General features: G+C 39.7%; 1 long non-coding RNA gene across 1 annotated transcript; it reads left to right on the forward strand.

Moving 5' to 3' along the window:
* The first annotated feature begins 314 nt into the window (after positions 1-314).
* On the forward strand, positions 315-14575 carry LOC122552037 (uncharacterized). The gene is made up of 5 exons (XR_006312276.2): positions 315-836; positions 4717-4924; positions 7541-7613; positions 10422-10503; positions 14239-14575. It is a non-coding gene; the product is annotated as an uncharacterized LOC122552037 (long non-coding RNA).
* The last annotated feature ends 7611 nt before the right edge of the window (positions 14576-22186 follow it).

Here is a 22186-nt window from a genome sequence, read left to right on the forward strand (position 1 = left end):
CATTGTCATGCCAAATTCTCATCGACTATACAACAGCATGGAACTGATTTGCTCTCACTTTGAACAGTAAGTATTTGACAACGTGCTCTGATTTGCCTTTCATGACTGATTGGCGGTAGGAACAGCGTCAAGAGTTCAATAAAGATGCACAACTTACAATATTCGACTGTATTTGTGTGACGTCTTATTCTGTTTTTAGATAATTCAAAGAATCATGAAAAGGCTCCCCTTGGCTCCCCTTGTCGGAATCTTCCATTTCCCATTGTATGGAATACTCTGCTAAATTGTCACTTGTGTGTGATGTGTATGCTGATTGCTGACATTGCTTGATTAAATTCCCTACAGTATGGAAACAGGCCATTCTGCCCAACGAATCAACACCGACCCTCCGAAGAGTAACCAACCAGACCCATTCCCCTACCCTCTATTTACTCCTGACTAACGCATCTAAATGTCTGGGCAATTTAGCATGGTCAATTCACCTAACCTGCACATCTTTGGACTGCGGGAGGAAACTGAAGCACCCAGAGGAAACCCATGCAGACGCTGGAAGAATGTGCAAATTCCACACAGACAGTCGCCAAGGTGGAAATCAAACCGGTGTCCTGGTACTGTGAGGCAGCAGTGCTAACCACTGAGCCACCATATTAAGGATCTAATCTACTTCTGATTTCCTCACATAGGTTCAATTGGAGCATGACCAATAGCAAGGCTCATCATTGCTGCTCCTGCGGTGAGTTGTCGACAACATTGCAAAAAGGAACTCAGTGGACTCCAATTAGGAGAAACCTTCAAGAAACAACCTGAAATTAACATTTATCTGATTTCTGGTAAAAGTGAGTACGTCATAAAAATTCTGTAAGCCTATCAGTCAAACACAGATATTCATATCCCCAATGTGAAAAAGTTGGAAATTCTTATCATATCTTAACTCTTGTTTCCCAAATTTGTCAACAAAACAGGATAGGCTGATGATTAGACATCTCCTTTTCTAAATGGGCTCATGATAAATGCTTAGTTGAGCTCGAAGACCCATTGTGTTCAGCACCATAGGGGTTTGTTCATGTAGTCAAAAATGGGATTGCTTTATTTGTCAATCTCAAAGTTTTATGTGCTTGCAATGGGTTTATCATTCCATAAAGCATTGTATCAATTATGCTTACTTTATCAAGTATTGGAGATGTTAATTGGGTTAAAAGTGACCATGAATGCTTGTGTTTTATTGATAGTTCATGAGCTCATTGAGAGGTGAATTTCTCTTATAGATTGAACTTATTTAAATCATCGTGATCATGGTTATGATTTGACTCATTATTTCTGTGCCTAGTGACAACGAAAGAGTGCTTCAAAGGTTCAGCAGATATCAAGGTGCAAAATCTGTATCAAAATAAAACCACATGGTACTCTATCTGAAATGATAGTTGACTCTCCATTCTGTTGAATGTAGAAATGAACTTTACTTGTCTAGCTAAATTTCTCCAATGCATACAAACTTTCACACAGCACTGGTCAACTTAAGGCAAAACTCTCTAATCAAATACTCTATTAATAACATTCATTTTATCAATTGGCATCTAACTAGTTTAGTTGAACTTGCCAAGGGATTTTAATTTTTTCTGTTGAGAAACTGTCAACTCCCCAGCAGACTATACTGAATATTTCCAAAATGCAAAAATGACCCAGAGTTTCTAGTTGCTTGCCACTTTTACACACATGCTCCCTGGCCAACATTCCTGTCCCAGGCCTGCTGCAGTGCCCCAGTGAACCTCAGTGCAAGCTTGAAGAACAACACCTCATCTTTCAATTGGGGACACTGCAGCCTCTGAGATTCAACATCAAGTTCAAAAACTTTATAGCCTGATTATGTCCTTCCATGTTTGTTTTACCAATACCTGCACTCCAGTCCTTTCAGCACAGCCTACCCATTCTTTGCTAATCTTAGCCCTCATTATCACTTATTCAGTTTCTCTTCTGTCCTGGATTCCTTACTTGTCTGTCTACACCTTCCATACCTCTCTCTCTCTCTCTCTCTCTCTCTCCCTCCCTCTTTGGGCTGTGTCTCCATCTACCCATTCATCTCTGCCACTTCAAATTCAATGTTCACCACTTTCTTCAGGCTCCTATCAGTTCTGATGAAGAGTCACTGGACTCGAAACTCTAACTCTGCTTTCTTCCCAAAGATGCTGCCAGACCTACTGAGTTTCTCCAGTTTTTGTTTCAGATCTCCAACATCCATAGTTCTTTGTTTTGCTCAATATTCACAAACTGACCTATTTGACATGGTCTCCACAGTACTTCAGGAACTTAGGAGGGAGTGAGGACTGTAGATGCTGGAGAGTCAGAGTCAAAAGGTGTGGCATTGGAAAAGCACAGCCAGTAAGCCAGCATCCGAGGAGTTGACATTTCAGGCATAATCCCTCCATCAGGGATGTAGAGGAAGAAGGGGGCTGGAGGGCTGGTAGCTGGGAACGTGATAGGTAGATGCAGGTAGGGGGTAATTGTGATAGGGTGGGGAGTGTGAAGCAGATAGGTGGGAAAGAAGATGGACAGGTAGGACAGTTCAAGAGGATGGTACTAAGTTAGAGAGTTGGATCTGGAATGAAGTGGGGGGAGGGGAGATTTGGAAACTAGTGAAGTTGGCGTTGATTTAGGAAGGCGATAGACTTCTCTAGCTTCCAAATTCCCCTCCCCCCCACCTTATCCCAGATCCAACCATCCAAGTCAGCACCGCCCTCTTGACCTGTCCATCTTCTTTCCCATTAATCCGCTCCACCCTTCCTACCAACCTATCATAACCTACCAACCTGCATCTACCTATTGCCTTACCAGTACCTGCCCCTCAGCCCCACTCCCACATTTATCTCTCAGCCGCTTTCCCCCTTCACATTCCTGATGAAGGGCGCATGCCTGAAACGTTGACTCTCCTGCTCCTCGGATGCTCCTCGACCTGCTATGCTTTTCCAGTGCGACATTTTTCGACTTCAGGAACTTACCAAAAGGAAAATTTCATGTGAAGCATTCCAGCATGAAATGACAAGTTTGTCCCTACTTTCTATTTTCACACATTTACTTAATCCTCTATCCATGGTAACAAGTTACCTCCAAACTCCACAAGCTACTTGATTTTCAACAGCCTTTCAGATAGTACCTTATTCAATGCCTTTTGAACCTCTAAATGCATTCTGTTTGCTTGTTCCTCAATTGTATTTATTGAAGAAGGTTTCCTTTGTATAAAATCACGTGCAACATATACTCATAGCAAGGCATTTAGTTCCATCCGAACGTTTGCTATCATTTCCCACCATCTAATGAAGATTTGACATGTCCTAAATATTTAGTTCAGTATGACTGAGAGCTTGTGCTTTTGGCATCTATTTTCTAAGGAACGTTCAACTTAACTTCTAAGCCTGCAGTCTGTCATTTTTAAAAGGCTTGTGTCAGCTTTCACGGCAGGTTATAGGTGAGCAATTATGGAAACAAGTTTAAAACAGCTAAAGCTTTTCCCATTAGCAATTGGAATGCTTGCCAGGATCCCAGATGTTAATGGACTATGTTCAGTTCTTGGGAAGGGAAACTATTGTCGAGAAGTTTAAAACAGTAGAACTTTCCAGTTGAAACATTTGGAGAAATAAAAAGAAAAAAGAAAAACAAAGGCAGCAAGTTTTGGAGATCAGGAATAAAATCAGAATATGCTGCAAATATACACGAGTCAGTCATCACCTGTAAAGAAAAGGGACAATTTATTGTCTCCCATGATTAGAATTTCACGTCTCTGTGAATCCTACTGAGTTAGACCTTTTTGTAAAATGGCAATGCATTTGTCAGTTTGGAAAGTGACTTGTAACCTGCCACGCTGATGGTTACTGTTGAATAGATAACTTCTCAGCAGGAAGAGAGGTACTTTGCATCTGAGGTCGGGAACCTGATATTGGAATTATTTCCAGGTCTCAACTTTGTACTGGGGCTGGGGTTTCAAGGGCTGATGCATGGGTTGTTAAAACCCACAAACGTGTCTGTTGCTAATTGACTGAAGGGAAGGTTCAGCGGCTAATTCACAGCAGCAGCAGGTAAAGCATGCCAAATTGTACACTCTGATTTAAAAGCATTGCATTAACCATGGCTGCAGCAACTATTTGGAAGCAGGGTACAAGCACAAATGCAATAGGAGCAGAGATAGAGATCTGGTACGCAAAGCAGAGCTGCTCCTTGCTTCATGGAAATAATCCTTAAAGTGCCACTACAGCCTGTGAAATAGAAGAAAGAACTCCTGTTCCTGGAGGGTTGCAAGGAAAAACCATGCAGCCAAAGAAAGAAGATCTCACAGAAGATGGTAGAAGCTGTGAATAGAAGAGGCATGTGGAGTAACTGGCTGCAGTATCACAAGAGGCTCATGCCCTGCCTCGCTCTGCCAGCCTCACTAAAATGGCCCCATGAGTCTACCACCTAACCCATTGTCCCACTTCCTGTAAACTCAGAAGTGGGCGGTTGAAGTTGGCTCAGAATCTTCAAAATTTTAATCTCTGACCAGACTCTAACTCACCCCTTGTTAGGTTTCAAATCATAACCTTTTGTAACTGTGGGGAGTAATTACAGTCATGATTCACTCAATTGTCATTTCAATGTAGATTGCCCATTGTGAGGTAATATGCAAAAATGCTAATATGTGAACATCATAATTTTTCACTCTTTTGTTTTTCTGCATTCCTGATTGCACAGCCTGGATTTTGGCAATATCATGGAGACTGGAATATCCGAAATTGTGAAACAAAACATGGATCCCCAAGTGTCCATATTACAGAGGAGGAGGTGTTGGGAATCTTATAATGCATTAAGATGGATAAATGCCCAAGACCTGATCAGGTTTATCCCAGGGAAGTGATGACTGGGACCCTTGCTGAGATACTTGTATCACCGATAGCCATGGGTGAGTTGCCAGAAGACTGGATGGTGGATAGCATGGTGCCATTATTTAAGAAAAGTGGTAAGGAAAAGTCAGGGAACTATAGATCAGTGATCCTGAAGTCAGTGGTGGGTAAGTTGTTGCAGCGGGTTCTAAGGGACAGGATGTACATGTATTTGGAAAGGCTTTGACTGATTAGAGATCATCAACATGGCTTTGCGCATGGGAAATAGTGACTCACTAACGATTTAAGTTTTTTGAAGTAGTGATGAAGAAGAATGATGAAGGCAGGAAGATAGGTATTGTCTATGGCATTCAACAAGGTCCTGCTTGGTGGACTGGTTAGCAAATTGAGATAAGATGGGATCCAGCCATTTGAAGTCAAAATTGGTTTCAAGGTAGGAAACAGAGGGTGGTGGTGGAGGGCTGCTTTTCAGACCGAAGGCCTGTGATCAGTGGTGTGCTGCAAGGATTGATGTTGGGTCCATTTATATAAATGATTTGGATGTGAATATAAGAGGTATGGTTAGTTAGTTTGCAGATAACACCAGAATTAGTGGTATAGTGGAGACTGAAGAAGGTTACCTCAGATCAGATAGGCAAATACACCTGAAGAAGGGCTTATGCCCGAAACGTCGATTCTCCTGTTCCCTGGATTCTGCCTGACCTGCTGCGCTTTTCCAGCAACACATTTCCAAATACACCATGGAGTAGCAGATGGAGTTTCATTTAGATAATTTGTGATGCTGCATTTTAGTAGTGCAAATAAGAGCAGGACCTATACACATAATGGTACGATCCTGTGGGGCGTTGCCGAACAGAGACATAGGGTTGCAGGTTCATCATTCCTTGAAAGTGGACTCTCAGATAGACAGGGTGGTGAAGAAAGTATTTGATACTCTTGCCTTTATTAGTCAGTGTGTTGAGTATAGAAGTTGGGAGGTCATGTTTCAGTTGCACAGTGCAGTGGTTAGGCCACTTTGGAAAGCTGCATTTAAATTTTGGCTCCCTGCTATAGGATGGATGTTGTGAAACTCAAAAGGTTTCACAAAAGATTGACAAGAATGTTGCCATGTTTGGAGGATTTCAGCGAGAAGGAGAGGCTGAATAGGCCAGGGCTATGTTCCTAGGAGCATCAGAGGCTGAGGGGTGACCTTGTAGAAGTTTATATAATCATGAGGGGCATGGATATCATGAATAGCCAAGGTCTTTTCCCCAGGGTAGTGGAGTCTAAAACTCAATAGCATAATTTTAAGAGGGGAAAGATTTTAAAGGGATCTAAGGGACAGCATTTTCGTGCAGAGAGTGGTGAGTGTATGGAAATGTGCTGCCATTTTGTGTATGGAGGCAGTGGAGGCTGGTACAATTACAACATTTAAAAGGCATCCAGATGGGTATATAAATAGAAAGGGTTTACAGATATGTGGGCCAAATGTTGGCAAATGGGATTAGATTAATTTGAGATATCTGGCTGGCTTGGACGAGTTGGACTGAAGGGTCTGTTTCTGTGCTTTACAACTCTATGAATCAATGGCCTTTCATCAATGAGAGTTTATTTATCTTGTAAATCTACAATAGACCTGTAGTGTGTTATCTTATCTCATCTCAGCAGTGCCCCAGACGTCTACCCATGATGGAAATTAGATGAATTAAAAGGTGTTAGGATATAAATTGGTGAATGGGGACATGGATTGAAATGGAGTGTATGGGTTGTTCTTGTGTATAGGAAAGGGTATGGCTTGGCACAAACTAACATGCATTGGCAAGACGAGTGTGTGGGTAGGGAAGGGATTTAAGAGCCATGAAGCCTTATAATTAAGAAAATAACTGGAGTGAATTCCCAGAGAATGAAGGCTGACTTCTTAAACAGTCTGCCTTAACATTTGACAATCCATGTGGCTGCCTCTGACCTAGAGATTTCCCAACTCAGTGTGCCTGCAAGGGAGCAAAGATCCAGGCCCCTGACTTCATTCGTTTCCAATTAGAGATCTTCTGCAAGGAAAATAGCAAAGAGCTAGAAAGTGGAAACCTAGGTAGCAACATTTTGCTTGCATAAACCATGCTGTAAGACTGCACATATGGAGAAGCATCACAATACCTTAGTACCAAGAATTAAACTTAACTGTGCCATTTTCTGGGCTATATGTGACTTCAAAATTAATTTAGTTCATTTTGAAAGATGAGAGGGGGCCTGCTGTATCCACATGACATCACAGGAACATTTGTTCCGACAGAGTAAAGTGGAGATTTCTTGGAGCTGTTGCTCTAAGTGTGCCCTGGTTATTCAGTAACAGCTATTTTCGGTTAGCCTAAAATTTCTGAAGAGGTGGTGAAATGGTTAAGTCGTTTACTGACCTGCTGTCTTATGATGGAACTAACACATAAATGAGGAGACCTACTATTGCCTCAAATTCAAAGCCCTGAAGGCAAAGAAACTGTCCCATGTAACTGTGCAGAAAGAATGTAATGCTTATACCACGCATGCAGTCATGACAGGGAAGTTCTTCTTTAAATAAATCTGAAGGACATAACTGTTACAAAGCGGGATGCAAAATAAATGTGAACTAGCATGGCTGAGAAGAGGTGGCTAACTTTGCAGTTTGGCAATGGCTTTCACATTTCCATCTGTTTTCATTCCAGCAGCAACAACAAAAACAGCGGAAATGAAACATTGGAGGACCGTTTATTTTGTGCACTCTGAAGGCTTCATGAGGTAAATCCTTAGAGCTTATGCCAGTTAACAGAGAGTGTTTTCAAAGAATTCTCAATCCTCACCAATGCAAGAGAGAGAGAAAAAAAATACACAACCGGCGGAATGAATTGGAAAAGCCAAGCATGACTAAAAAGTACATTCCCCACAAGTCAGTGAATTTTGCTCCCTATTTGTCACTGCCACCTTGGAGCACGGTGCACATTAATAATGCATGGGTGCTAGGAATGTATTAGCGGTTACCCGTGTGAAGAGGATCAGCTGGGGACATGGAAGAGCTGTTAAGACACAGAACCAGTGCTCCAGAATACCTTCTTATTTATTGAAGGGATTTTGGGAGAAGTGTCAGGTGTGGCGGATGCGATGCATCATTGTAAAGAGACGTTGAGCGTCTCCTGGATAGGACTGTAATTAGGTTCATTGATCAAATTCATGAGGTGGAAGACCCCCCCCCCCCCACCCTGAGCTAGGAAATCTCATCTGCTACTTTGTTTAACATAAAAGAGATAGTTAAGAAGATATATATTTAAAAAGAAAACAGAAATCTTTCAACGGAGGAAGATATAATGATTAATTTTGAATACAGTCAATTCTTGTGAAGTGAATGGCATTAATATTTTTCTCTTAACCAGAATATATACATGATAACTCTCAACACTGAAATGAGAGGTTTCCTAGGAATATGTCTGCTGTGATTTTAACTATAATAAAAGATTTAAAAGACATCAAATACTATTTTACCCTGCTTAATTTTTTTTATTTGCTCTACCACATCTGCCATATAGAATATGAATGATAAAAGAATATGTGTAATTTGCCCTGTAAACATAATAGTGTGTGATAGGAAGAAAACCATTCATTTGACAGGAATCTACTGCTAAGGGGATTCAGTTAATGGAAGTGGATCTAATGAATTCATGTGGACAATGTTTTTAATTTGGTGAGGAATAATTTTATCATTGCAGAAACATTTTAATAACCCTTTTTAAAAAGAATATATTTGGGTAATTCCCTGCCTTGTTCTGTGAACATTAGATCACTATTCCAGCTTGTCATGGATTTTGGATGCAAGATGCAGTACATAAATGAGATTGAGTTCAGAGATCGAAATATCAAATTCAGGTCAAAATTCAGGTTTTGAATCTATAACTGAAGCTAAGGAACCTAATGAGATGATCCACTACATTATAGGTCCCCATACCATTGTTCTTTAAAACTGTCAAGGACCAGTTTCCCTTCTCTATCACTCCATTTCTATCTGAGACTGAAACTATCTACACTTGGAACTGACAAGTTCAAAACATTAACTACAGGGACACTATCTATAAATATTATGGATCAATTATAAACTTTGTACAGTGCTACGAATCTTGCAATGAAAACTAAAAATTCCTGTTTTCTACATCTCCTGTCCACACGTGCACACTAGCTCAAAGGTTGGCCAAGTAAATCAAGTTGTCTTTTGCATAACAATTATTCTAAAAGGGGTATTGCATTAAGCTTAACCCAAATGATGGTATCATAAGGACTCAAATGGTGAAAGGTAAAAGATTTCAAGGACCTTGAAGAGGACAGGTCTATTATCACAGGTCTCCCAATTGTCGTCATTTTTTCATTCATTCATGGGGATGTGAGCATTGCTGGCTAGAGGAGTATTTATTACGCATTCCCACTTGCCCTTGCGAAGGTGGTGGTCAGCTGCCTTTTTGAACCACTGTGGTCCTTTCAGTGTACATATACTGACAGCATTCTTAGGAAAGGAGTTCCAGAATGTTGACCCAGCAATTCCAAGTGATATAATTCCAAGTAAGGACTGTATGTAGCTTGGAGGGGAACTTGCAGATGTTGTTCCCATGTATCTGCTGCCATCATCCTTTTTGGTGTTGGATGTTGTTTTGGAAGATGTTGTTGAAAGAGCCTTTGTCAGTTGTTGCTGTGCATCTAGTAAACACTACATGCTGCTACCTATGTGCATCAGAGGTTGAGGGCATGACTGTTGAAGGTGTTAAGTGGAGTAACAATCAGTTGGGTTGCCATGACCTGCTAGTGTAGTCACAGTATTTACTTGACTGGTCCAATTTAGTTTGTCGTCAATTATAATCATGGGTTGTTGATAGTGGGAGATTCAGCAACTATAATGTTATATATTATCAGATTTTTGGAAGTGGACATTGCCAGATGCTTGCATGACTGAATGCTGTCCCAGACTGAATGTTATACAGGTCTTTTTGCATTTAGAAATAGCACAGAAGGATCCCATCTTCCTGCACATGATGCATAGCCCTGCAAGTTACAGTGCTCAAATACTTTTCTAAAAAAAATGATGGAGGAGTTTAGGGTCGTTGCCTCCACCACTAACTCAGGCAGCAAATTCCAGCCACCCACCACTTTCTGTATAAAAAGAGTTTTCCTCATGTTCCCACTAATCCTTCTGCCACTTAGCTTGAACCAACAAAGGCTGGTTTTTGAACACCCTTCCAAGGGAAATTCAGGCCTCCTCAATCTCTATCTCTACCCCTTACAATTTTGTATACCACAATTGTGTCACCTTTCAATTTTCTCTGTTCCAAGGAAACCTTTCCAATCATTCCATGTAGGTATAATTTTCCAGCCCTGGCAAATTTCTAGTAAATTTTCTCACTCCAGAGCAATTACATCCTTCCTGTAATGTGGTGACCAGAACTTCACACAATACTCCAACTGTGACCTTAAAACTGCAGGCATCATTTTGCAACAAGTTATAGTAGAGTTTGAGAAAAATATTAGACTTGTTCAGTAGACCACTGCATGAAAAACATTTTTCTATTTTAGCCACAGGTGAGAAACTGGCCATTTTGACCCCAGAATGTGAGAAAGCACCATTTTCGGAATAGAAGTGTGGAAAATCCTGACAGTAAGTGGCATAATACACTGCTGTACTACACAGTCAAAAGCCTTTGAGACAAAGAGAAAGAAACAGCAAAGTTGAACAAAGAAGTTAGGAGTCACTTAGGCAAAGAGAATAAAGCAGTATTGAGTTATAGCAGCACTGAAAACCTTTAAAGCAAAAAGAATAAAGATTCATGTGAAGAAGAAATGGCAGCAGCAATAATATTGCCGGAAAGATTTAATTTTAGAAATGGGCCAAATAGAACACAGACTTGGGTATTTTGGAGAAAACAGTTCGTTAGCTGAAGAATTGCTTCAAAACGAGAAGTCAAAGTAAACACACTTTTCTATGTAACTGGGTCTATAACTGATGACATTATAGCAAGTCTTAAAAGATATGAATACTTTGGATGAGTGTTCACAAGCTTTCAAAAATTACTTTACCTGAGAACAAGTAAAACTCTTGAAACAACATGATTTAACAGAAAGAATGCAGTGTCCAGCATCCATTGATAACTTCATTAATGAACTATGAACAGATCAATGGAAAATGTGAATTTTGAAAATCAAAACTTACAAAGGGATAGAATTATTGATGGAACTGCTGAGAAACATTTTCCACATTTCTTACATTCTAAAGAGGATTTGCCTTTGGAAAAAGACATTGGGTGATTTAGGATCAGAACACAGAACTGAAAAAAAAAACCATGTTTGCCAGAAATCAGATGCTGAGATTCTGTGGCAGTACTGTGGAACAAAGAAATTTCACAGACACAAGCCAGGCTTGGCAATCAAAAACAAATGTTTCATCTATAAAACAATAGCTCACTTGTAGAAGATGTGCAGAAGTAGGACACAGTTACAAGCAAAAGAAAATCAAATGGCTTCTCACACAAAAGATTTTAATGAAGTCAAGCAATGTGCTCGAGAAAAAAATCCAAAATATTAAGGGAAGTTGGTGATTGGCTGAATTTATTTTGGCAATTTATGTCAAAAGATAGCTTGTTAACTTCAAATTTGATATTATGGCTAATGTTACGATATCTTTATAGAGTTATAGAGTCATACAGCACAAAAAAATCTTTGGTCCAACTCAATCATGTCAACCAAGTTTCCCAAGCTAAACTAATCCCATTTGCCTACGTTTGGCCCATATTCCTCTAAACCTTTCTTATGTATGTACCTGTCCAAATATCTTTTAAATGTTGTAGATGTACCTGAATCTACCACTTCCCCAACTCCTGTACTCAATACGCTGACCAATAAAGGAAAGCATACCAAACACTTTCTTCAAATAGTGAATGCATGTGCACTTCATGGTCATGACCTCTCCTCCTTGAACATTAGTGCATGTCTTGATTTCCACATGTGTATCACCCTCTGTGTGAAAATATTGCTACTCCGGTGTCTTTCAAATCTTTTCACTGTCACCTTAAACCTATGCCCTCTAGTTTTGAATTCCCCTACTGAGGAAAAAGACCTTATCTATGCCCCTCATGATTTTGTAAACATCTATAAAGGTCACCCCTCAATTTCCTATACTCCAGGGAAAACAAGAAGTCCTAGCCTATCCCGATAACTCAAACCCACCAGTCCCAGTAACATCCTTGGAAATCTGTTCTGCACTTTTTTCAATTTAATAATATACTTCCTGTAGCAGGACAACAAGAACTAGCAAGTTTTGAGAAGATTTGTTGCTCAGGTTGAGGTTCTGGATGTAGGTTTGCTCGCTGAACCGACGAGAACAAGAACCATATGCAGCACTCCAAAAGAAGCCTCATCAAGGTCCTGTATAGCCGCAACATGACATCCCAACTCCTATACTCAATGCTTTGAACAATGAAGGAAGCGTGTCAAATGCTTTCTTCATCACCCTGTCTACCTGTGACTCAACTTTCAAGGAACTATGTACTTGAATCCTGGGTGTCACTGTTCAACACCATTCCATTGGGCCCTATGTTCTGAAGAAACAGCTGTCATAGCCTCCACCAATAAACTCCATGCTCCAGGATGTTTAACTGTCAAGATTATAAGCATGCAACAAGCAAGTCTGAGACACAATAGAGTCATAGAGATATACAGCATGGAAACAGAGCCTTTGGTCCAACTTGTCCATGCCGACAAGATATCCCAACCCAATCTAGTCCCACCTGCCAACACCCAGTCCATATCCCTCCAAACCCTTCCTCTTCATATACCCATCCAAATGCCTCTTAAATGTTGTAATTGTACCAGCCTCCACCATTTCCTCTGCCAGCTCATTCCATACCCATACTACCCTCTGTGTGAAAACGTTGCCCCTTAGGTCTCTTTTATATCTTGCCCCTCTCACCTTAAACCTATGCCCTCTAGTTCTGGACTCCCCAACCCCAGGGTAAAGACTTTGTCTATTTTATCCTATCCATGCCGCTCATGATTTTATAAACCTCTGCAAGGTCACCCGTCAGCCTCCGATGCTCCAGGGAAAACAGCCCTCACCTATTCAACCTCTTCCTATAGGTCAAAACCTCCAGCCCTGGCAACATCCTTGTAAATCTTTTCTGAACCATTTCAAGTTTCACAACATCTTTCCGATAGGAATACCAAAATTGCACGCAAAAATTCCAACAGTGGTCTAACTAATGTCTTGTACAGCCACAACATGAGCTCCCAACTCCTGTACTCAATACGCTGACCAATAAAGGAAAGCATACCAAACACTTTCTTCAAATAGTGAATGCATGTGCACTTCATGGTCATGACCTCTCCTCCTTGAACATTAGCGCATGTCTTGATTTCCACATTTTGCAGATGGTAAATGGAATTCAACTACTTACAAACAACAGCAAACAGGAACAAAATATACTTAATTATATCAAGTCTGTACAAGAGATGCCAGTCAGTTAACAACTGGTCAAGGAGAAGTCAGTTATGGAACCACAGTTCAAGAAAATTTCATTGATTGAATAAACCATCATTGAAAAAGTGGGAAAAGGGAAAACCCACAGGAGATATCACTGGACTTCCCAGACTCATGGCAGATCCTGAAAAAGCTGACAGAATCAGTTGAGATTACCTATATTTGGAGAATTGCTTCATGTCGTCACCAGGATGGAATTCTTAGACTGTACAGGGTTGGTAAAAATGTTTTCTACTCCAATTGCCGCTAAAGGAAGTTCAGATGACAGTTTGTGAGAACAAACAATGATAAGACAAAATAGCACTACAGCACATTTGAGTTAAATGAAGTTGTTCAGACAGTAAAACAATTTAATGTGGCAAATGTGAATTGGATTTCATGTATTGAGGTGACACACTTGATGAAGAACATTTCAATTCTTCTTTTCCAAGGAAGAATTGCAAGTCAGAGTGACAACTATCATGCTAAGTAAACAGTACAACTCAAGTACTAAAGCTGAGGAGCTAAACATGTTTTGCCAGTAAAGCAATCACAGTAGCAAAATAGCAATGTCCAATCTAACCAATAAGTTGATGTATAGATTCTACATACTTCAGTGGCCAGCAGTTTGAGAATAAAGATTTGTTTGCACAGGTTGAAAAGGGGCTGCATCAGACTCTATAAAAGCCACTACTGAGGTTGGGCAACTAACATCCACAACTCCAGTCATAATCAAGAAACAATCCTCCACGATAGACATTCAAGATGCTACAAAAAAGAAAGAAAAGATCTGTTTCATTAGGGCAGCCACATTCCATGAAGGAAATTCATGAGATTTAATGGTCTTCAGTTGATAATACAGTTGATAATCTGTTTCAACAGGTAAGAAATCCTCTGCTAAGGAAATCAGGAGACTAAAGATGCCTCCAAATGAGATAATGGCTGAGCAGGAGCAACATCTTCTGCAATGATCATCTAATAGATAAAAAGGAGCCCTGCCGAAGACAGACTTTGCAGATGTCATAAGGTCTGGAACAGAATCAAAGTCAATGGTTTTCAAGCCAAAGACCAAACATTCAAGTTGAAAGAGAATGTGTTTTGAAAGAATTATGAAACCTGCATACCAACTGAATTGGTGAAATTAGAGATTTTTGGTAAAGAGGGGAATTGGGAAGGTGATGTAGTAAATGTAAATATATGCAAATGCATGAAATCTCAGTTATCGAGAGTGTGGTGCTGGAAAAGCACAGCAGGTCAGGCAGCATCTGAGGGGCAGAAGAATTGACTTTTCGGACAAAAGCCCTTCATCAGGAATGAGGCCTCATTCCTGATGAAGGGCTTTTGCCCAAAATGTTGATTCTCCTGCTCCTTGGATGCTGCCTGACCTGCTGTGCTTTTCCAGCACCACACTCTCGACTCTGATCTCTAGCATCTGCAGTCCTCACTTTCTCCTAAAATCTCAGTTATGGCAAACAGAGTCTCAGGAAGATGTTTACGTTAACTTTTCTGAAAGGATGATTGTTAAAGCTTGCATTGAGATAAAGATTTGGGTTTAGAGAAGCAAATTTGTCTTAGGATCCTTAGACCTGTTATCTTCACTCTTCCAATTGTCTTAGTCACAATGTAATTTGTACCTGGTTGTTCTCATGAAATAAAGTAGGCTTTGTTTAAGGCATTAATCTTTTCTTGATAGAAGAAAACCACTAGGTAGTCTATTACTTTAGACCCTGTACACCCAGTCACAAAATGAGGATAGTGGCAGCTATCTACCTCAACACATGTTAACAGTTATTAGCATCACATGCTTATAGGGCATTCTGGATTGGTAAACAACTATTAATCTCTCAAGTAAGATCTATTTTACTATTAAGGTTGTCAAATAAAATTTGCACTCCTTCTTTGAGCTGAGAAGGGTCAGGCATGTTTATCCTATTACAGAATTTAGCTATGAAATGTAACATTGAAATTACCTCCACCTTATTGGAATATGCTAGATTTCTTGGGCAGTCCCATAATGAGGTGGAGTAAATATGGAACATAGTGAGCACTTCTGTCTCAGACATTTTAGGACTAAAAACTCAGTAGGTCTGGCAGCAACCATGGAAAGAGATTCAGAATCAATGTTTCAACTTGGGATAGTTCATCAGAACACATTAAGTAAAAAGTGTTTTCTTTTGTTTTAAAAACAACCTATTTCCTGTTCTAATTCCAATTCTGTTCTGCCAATGATTTAATGCAGTGCCAGAGCACTTACTGTTCGGCAAAATTGTGTGATTACTTTTGTGAGTATCAGCCCATTACTAGTATCATGAATTTTGGTTCAGTGCGATGATTGAACTGATAAGTTAGCCATAACTGATTTATACTGAACCACTCTTATTCCAAATAATTTGGTTGCACTATAGGACACATATCAGCAGAAATGTCAGAACCAGGATATGCATAAGTGTGGGGAAAAAGACCATATTACTGGGCCAGTAATTTCTGCACACAATTGAAAGGATACTAGTTTATTGTCAAATTTTTTATTACTACCGCTCTAGTGAAATGTTATACTTCCAGCTACATAGTGAATTGTTATTTCCCATAGTGATTTATAAAACAATAGACTACAAAGGTCTTTCCCTCAGATGTGAAAAGACTTCAGAGTATTCACATAGACTGGGTGATAGAGACCAGTTTGAATGCAGTCCAGTGTCATTGCAGCAAAATATTAGCTTTCCATGGCTATAATGCTGAAATCTCAAGTTCCAGTCATACCGTAATAAGAAGTTTTGCTAATTCAAAGCTCCTGTCAGCGAGTAGCAGTATCCTGTAGTTGCACCTCATTTTGTCCACTGCCAGGAAACAAACTGACTCTTGTCCATCACGACCATGCCTGCTGTTCAACTGATCCCAGATCTGTGCTGTACCTTAATTAAAAAGATCTATCTGTGGAGTGGGCAGCCCAGTGCTCCCAGCTGATAGATATGCAGAAACAAATGGGAACTAGAGACAATTTCAAATAGGGAAAGAAAACCCAGAGACTGTCTTATTCCTCCATTTGATAGTAAAAAAACAACTCCTCCGAATTTCATATTTGTGCTTTATTCTCAGTGATTTTACACAGCTGTCATTATGTCAGCATTTATAATAATTTGGAATCCAAGATTAGCAATGTGCTTTTTAGAAATATCATTCTTAATTTTAAAGCATTCATAAGAAACATTTATGTTCACCCTTCACAATGGGATACATTTGATGGAAAATTTATTTCAGAAAAGCTCGCAAAGTATCTGCACAGATTCCTGGAGATTTCAATGCATACTTTCAACTGACAGCACTCAGAATATGGATATTTTGAATACTTACGAGCCCTATGTACTGGATGTGCAGCATTCGGCTTTAAAACCATTTACTTAACATAGCTAAAAATACTTAGCATTGGTGCCAAATCAGTTCAGCTGTAACTGTAGCATTGTATGACATGTGCAAGCAATTTTTGGAGATGTCCATCTCCTGTTATATTGACATTGTAATTATAGTTTTAATGAAGACAGTGTGCACCAAATAATTCACAACAACAACAACAAAATCAGGTGTAAGATTGGTCTGGGGCCATGTAGCTCTTTGAACACACCATTTAGCTCAATGATATTCTAATATGCCTATGCTACTGATTAATCAAGGTAGCCTGCAGATTGGCCTCGAGCACAATTGGAACATTTTTCCAGCTGTTCTTAATGATAGACTTACCAAATGGACTTTGTTACGCATCAGGCTCAGTGACTTGCTGCTTCATTTTCTCATTTGGTTTCAGTGTAAAATACTAAATTAAAACAATGGACCAGCTTTAAAATCCCAGTGAAATGACATCAGTCATACAGGGGAATTATTAATTTAATGTTAACAAGTTACCCTCTACAATCCTAATTTTAGAGGAATTTTTCACAGAATGAAGCTTTAATGAACCTTGGGTCCGTACAGAGAGAAAACTGCGAATTAAAAAAAGAAATCAACATCTCGTTTAGTTCTGGTTAGATTAAGTATATACAAGGTATTTCATTAAATAGTCAGAATTTCAAAACCTGTGGTGAGCATTTTCACAGAACGAAGTGGATTCTTAGTCATCAGTTGGGGCACAGGCAGGAAATTTCTTTTATGGATGGCCCAAAGGAGTTAATGGACTACCCTACAGTCCTCAGTGGTGGAAATCAAGCTCTTTTGAGATCGACCAGCTATTCAGAGGACTGGTGCTGGATTCACTGCTTTTTATCATTTATATAAACGATTTTAAATTAAATAAAGGAGGTTTAGTTAGTGAGTTTGCAGACGATACCAAAATTGGAGGTGTAGTGGACAGCGAAGAATGTTACCTCAGAGTACAACGCAATCTTGATCAAATGGGCCAATGGGCTGTGGAGTGGCACATGGAGTTTAATTTAGATAAATGCGAGGTGCTGCATTTTGGAAAGGTAAATCAGGGCAGGACTTAAACACTTAATGGTAAGGTTCTGTGAAGTGTTGCTGAACAAAGAAATCTTGAAGTGCAGGTGTACTGTTCCTTGAAAGTGGAGTAGCAGGTAGATAGGATAATGAAGGTGGCATTTGGTGTGCTTTCCTTTATTGATCAGAGAATTGAGTATCGGAGTTGGGAGGCCATATTGCGGCTGTACAGGACATTGGTTAAGCTGCTTTTGGAATATTGTGTGCAATTCTGGTTTCCTTGCTATAGAAAGAATGTTGTGAAACTTGAAACGGTTCAGAAAAGTTTTACAAGGATGTTGCCAGGGTTGGAGGATTTGAGCTATAGGGCAAGGCTGAATAGGTTGAGGCTGTTTTGTGTGGAATGTCAGAGGCCAAGGGGTGACCTTATAGAGGTTTATAATATCATGAGGGGCAAGGATAGGGTAAATATACAAGGTCTTTTCCTTGGGTTTGGGGAGTCCAGAATTAGAGGGCATAGGTTTAGGGTGAGAGGGGAAAGATTTAGAAGAGACCTAAGGGGCAATGCTTTCATGAAGAGGTGGTACATGTCTGGAATAAGCTGCCAGAGAAAGTGGTGGAGGCTGGTACAATTGTAGCATTTAAAAGCCACCTAGATGTGTATATGAATAGGAAGGGCTTAGCAGAATATCGGACAAGTGCTGGCAAATTGGGCTAGATTAGTTTAGCCTGGTTAGCATGGAGGAGTTGGATTGAAGGGTCTGTTTCCATGCTGCACATCTCTATAACTCTGTGACACCTTGATTATGCGCAAGAGTGCCTGATAGCAAAGAAACCCAATCTTGCCAGCTGTAGCTGAGAACCATGCACTAACCACTTTTGGCCTCTGACTTAGCCGGGAGGAGACTCTGCCATTGCTGGGAGACTGATTTTCGATTATGTGGACCCAGCTCTCATAATTTCTGTCATGACAGCCTGAAAAAAATTCAGACCCTTCTTTCTAATAACTTGATATCGAGTAAGTTTTTCTTTTAAATTTGTTTGCAGGGTATGGATATCCCTGGCTAAGGCCAGCATTTATTATGCATTCCTAATCACCTCAGAAAAGATGATAGGGTGCTGCTTTCATGAATGGCAGCAGTCTAACCAGGGTATGTCCATCCACAATGCTGTTTGGAAGCGATTTCTAGGATTTTGATGAAGGAATGGTGAGTGGCTTGGAGGGGAACTGGTCAAGTGTTGTGCCTTTTGTGTCCTAGTCTTTCTAGGTGATTGGAAATTGAAGGTTTGGAAGATGCTTTTGAAGGGGCTGCTACAGTGCATCTTGTAGATGGTGTACCTTGCTGCCAGTTTACATCAGTAGTGGATGGAGTGTCAATCAAGTAGGCTGTATCCAGGCGTTGTTTTTGAAGTTGGGCTTTGTTGGAGCTGGACTTATCCATAGATTTGGAGAATCGGGTTAGGGTCAGAGTTCCTTTGTGTGAGGCTTTGTGTTATGCTTGTACGAAGTAGCCATACATTAAGCAAAATGTCAAGATGAAAATAATCTACCATTAGGTATTTGCTTCAACTTTTGCATTATGATGAAAGTAATTTACTTCAGTTAACTCAATGGAATGTCGTTAGTTGCAAACCAGGTCTATTGAATTTTGTACACATTTAATACATATTCTAGATGCCTGGTAATGCATAGATTTTGTTGATCAATTACTACAGATCATAATTCTTTTAAAATCACTGACTTTCCTTGAATTGGGAACACTTAAGCTGTAAAAAGAAATACAGCAAAATCATTGGGGCATGGGGAAGAAATTAGCCAGTTTGCTCCACTTCTTTGCACCTTTGATGTCATGTTTTTGAAATAAAGGTTCATTTATTTCTTTAAAAATGTATAAAGTTAGCAATTATATTTCTTTCACTGATCAGACGCAATTGTGCCTTATCATTTGTTTCATATGTATACCTTCACCATTCTGTTGAAGGCAGACAAGAAATAACAATTCATGTTCTAATGGGAGAGGGATAAATGACCTTTGGCTCCAGGTTCTCTCTATAACTTTGAGACACCAAAGGTTCTGGGTACAAGTCCCACCTGCACTGGAGGGATATCATAACATGTACAAACAGGCTGATTTAAAAATAGTTAGGCCTCTGCGCCGATCAAGGCATTTCCCATTTGTTGGTTGGTAAGTAATTGTAATGATTTGTAAAGTGAATGAATTAGATCAATACAGTCACTACTGTGTGGAAACAGGCTATTTGGCCCATCGAGTCCACACCGACACTCTGAAGACCCATCCCTCTACCCTATCCCTGCATTTCCCATGGTTAACCCACCATGCCTGCGCGCTATTGGCAATTTAGCCTGGCCAATCCACCTAATCTGCACATCCTTGGACTATGGGAGGAAATCGGAGCACCCGGAGGAAACCCACGCAGACACGGGAAGAATGTGTAAACTCCACACAGACAGTCACCCGAGGGTGGGATCAAACCCTACTCCCTGGTGCTGTGAGACAGCAGTGCTAACCACTGTGCCACCGTGCAAGAACAGAAGTGTTGTGACTAAATATTAACTAAATACTTCAACTTGGTCAGTAAGATACAAATAAAAATTAAAATAATTTTCCTCTCATTCAGCACAGTAAGTCCAGAATCTGTATGAATTCCATGTTCAAATTTCTAATTGAAGAACCAATTATTTCATGATAGTCATTAAATCTATGGGAATAAGAAATGACAATGTGACAATTTTCACACCAAGGAAATGAGTTCATTTCATCAGGCAGCATTTGTTTCAGGTGCTATATGCAGTAGTCAGAATGTTCAAGTGACCACTATCTAATATGCTTACAGATTATTATGTCTGAGATGTTAAAAAAATGAAACATGTTTTTTAATTATTTTTCCCCTTGAACAGTTTAGAGCAATTTGTTGCTCAAACTTCTGACCAATGTGCAATCAGTATGCACCCTCCCAATATTCTGTTAACACAGGCTGAATTTTAGGGGCCAGTCCAATTTAACTAAGGTGAACATGTTCCCAGTGAGAGTGACATTCTTGATTGTGAGCGTGCACCTTTGAGAGTGAGAAATCAAGTGTTGCTTCAGGCTGCTTCTGGACTGTGCATAAATACATTTTACTAACAGGTTCCACAAAGTTCACTTACATTTAGTCATAAATCATTAAGACTGGAAAAATGAGGAGTTAAGAGAATGAAATATGATTAATGGAGGTTCAACATTTAATTCCATAATGGAATTTAATATATACTTGAAAAGGAGGAACTTTCAATGTTATGGAGAAAGTACAGAGACTGATTAGCTGTTTCAAAGACCCAGCATAGTCATAATGGGACAAATAGCCTCCTACTGTGAGGAAAGATTCTAAGACCCATCATCTAGGATGTCTGGTTTAGGATTATACTGTTCATTAAGTTAGTTAAGACAAAACATACTTCTTTTCTATAATATGCTGACCACACATGACAATTAAAATTTGCATTCTTTCAAACCTTACCTTTCAGTACTTACTGTGAATTAAAGTCTTTACATCAACCATGAAACATGTACTGTGTCTTTAAACTTTTAGATGTATTTCACCAAAGAAATCCTTCAATTGTTTCATGGCTGCATTAAAAATGCAAAGAAATGCATGTTCACTAAGGTTTGCTTAGTGACACTTTAATTCCTTGAACAATTTGAATTGGTCCCTTCCTCTACACTTTTTGTACAACAATACAAGAGTGAAATAATTTGCACCTTGAGGAAGAACCTTTGTCTTCTCATTGTCCATGAAAAGACAATTCTGGAGATGTGATTCCATTGAGGAAGCAGGAAATGTGGACTTTCTCTCAGCTCAATCTTCAAACATGAATGTTTTCCTTTTTCTTCCTGTCAGGTTTATTCACTAAGTATGTGGCATAAAAACTAGTAAAATCTGAGTTCAGCCTTCTGTCAACTGCTTACCTCTAAATAAGCATTAGAAGAGGTAAAAAGAAAGATTGTTTTTCGTAGTCAACTAAGTTAGGGCAAAGTAGCACTGTACAAGTCAGCAATTCATTTATTATTCCTTATTCTTCTTCTGGGACGTAGATGTAGTGGAATTGCCCTTTTTAACTGAGTGGCCTGGCTTGTCTGGCCATTTCACAGGGCTTTTTAAGACACAACCAATTTCTGTGGGTCTGGAGTCACATCTAAGCCCAACTAGGTAAAAATGGAAGATTTCTTTCCCTAAAAAATGTCAGCGAACCAGGGGTGATTTGACAATATTTGATAATGACTGTTGCAGTGATTATTACTGAAACTAAGTTCTATTCCAGATTTATTAATTGGCAAACTGGGAATTGAACCTGTGCCTCAGCTTGAGTCTCTGTATTAAAACCGTAAGATACTGGAACAGAACT

This window comes from Chiloscyllium plagiosum, unplaced genomic scaffold (genome assembly GCF_037043375.1).
Source record: "Chiloscyllium plagiosum isolate Xiang-an unplaced genomic scaffold, Cpla_swu_hap1 HiC_scaffold_7, whole genome shotgun sequence".
Taxonomy (NCBI): Eukaryota; Metazoa; Chordata; class Chondrichthyes; order Orectolobiformes; family Hemiscylliidae; genus Chiloscyllium; species Chiloscyllium plagiosum.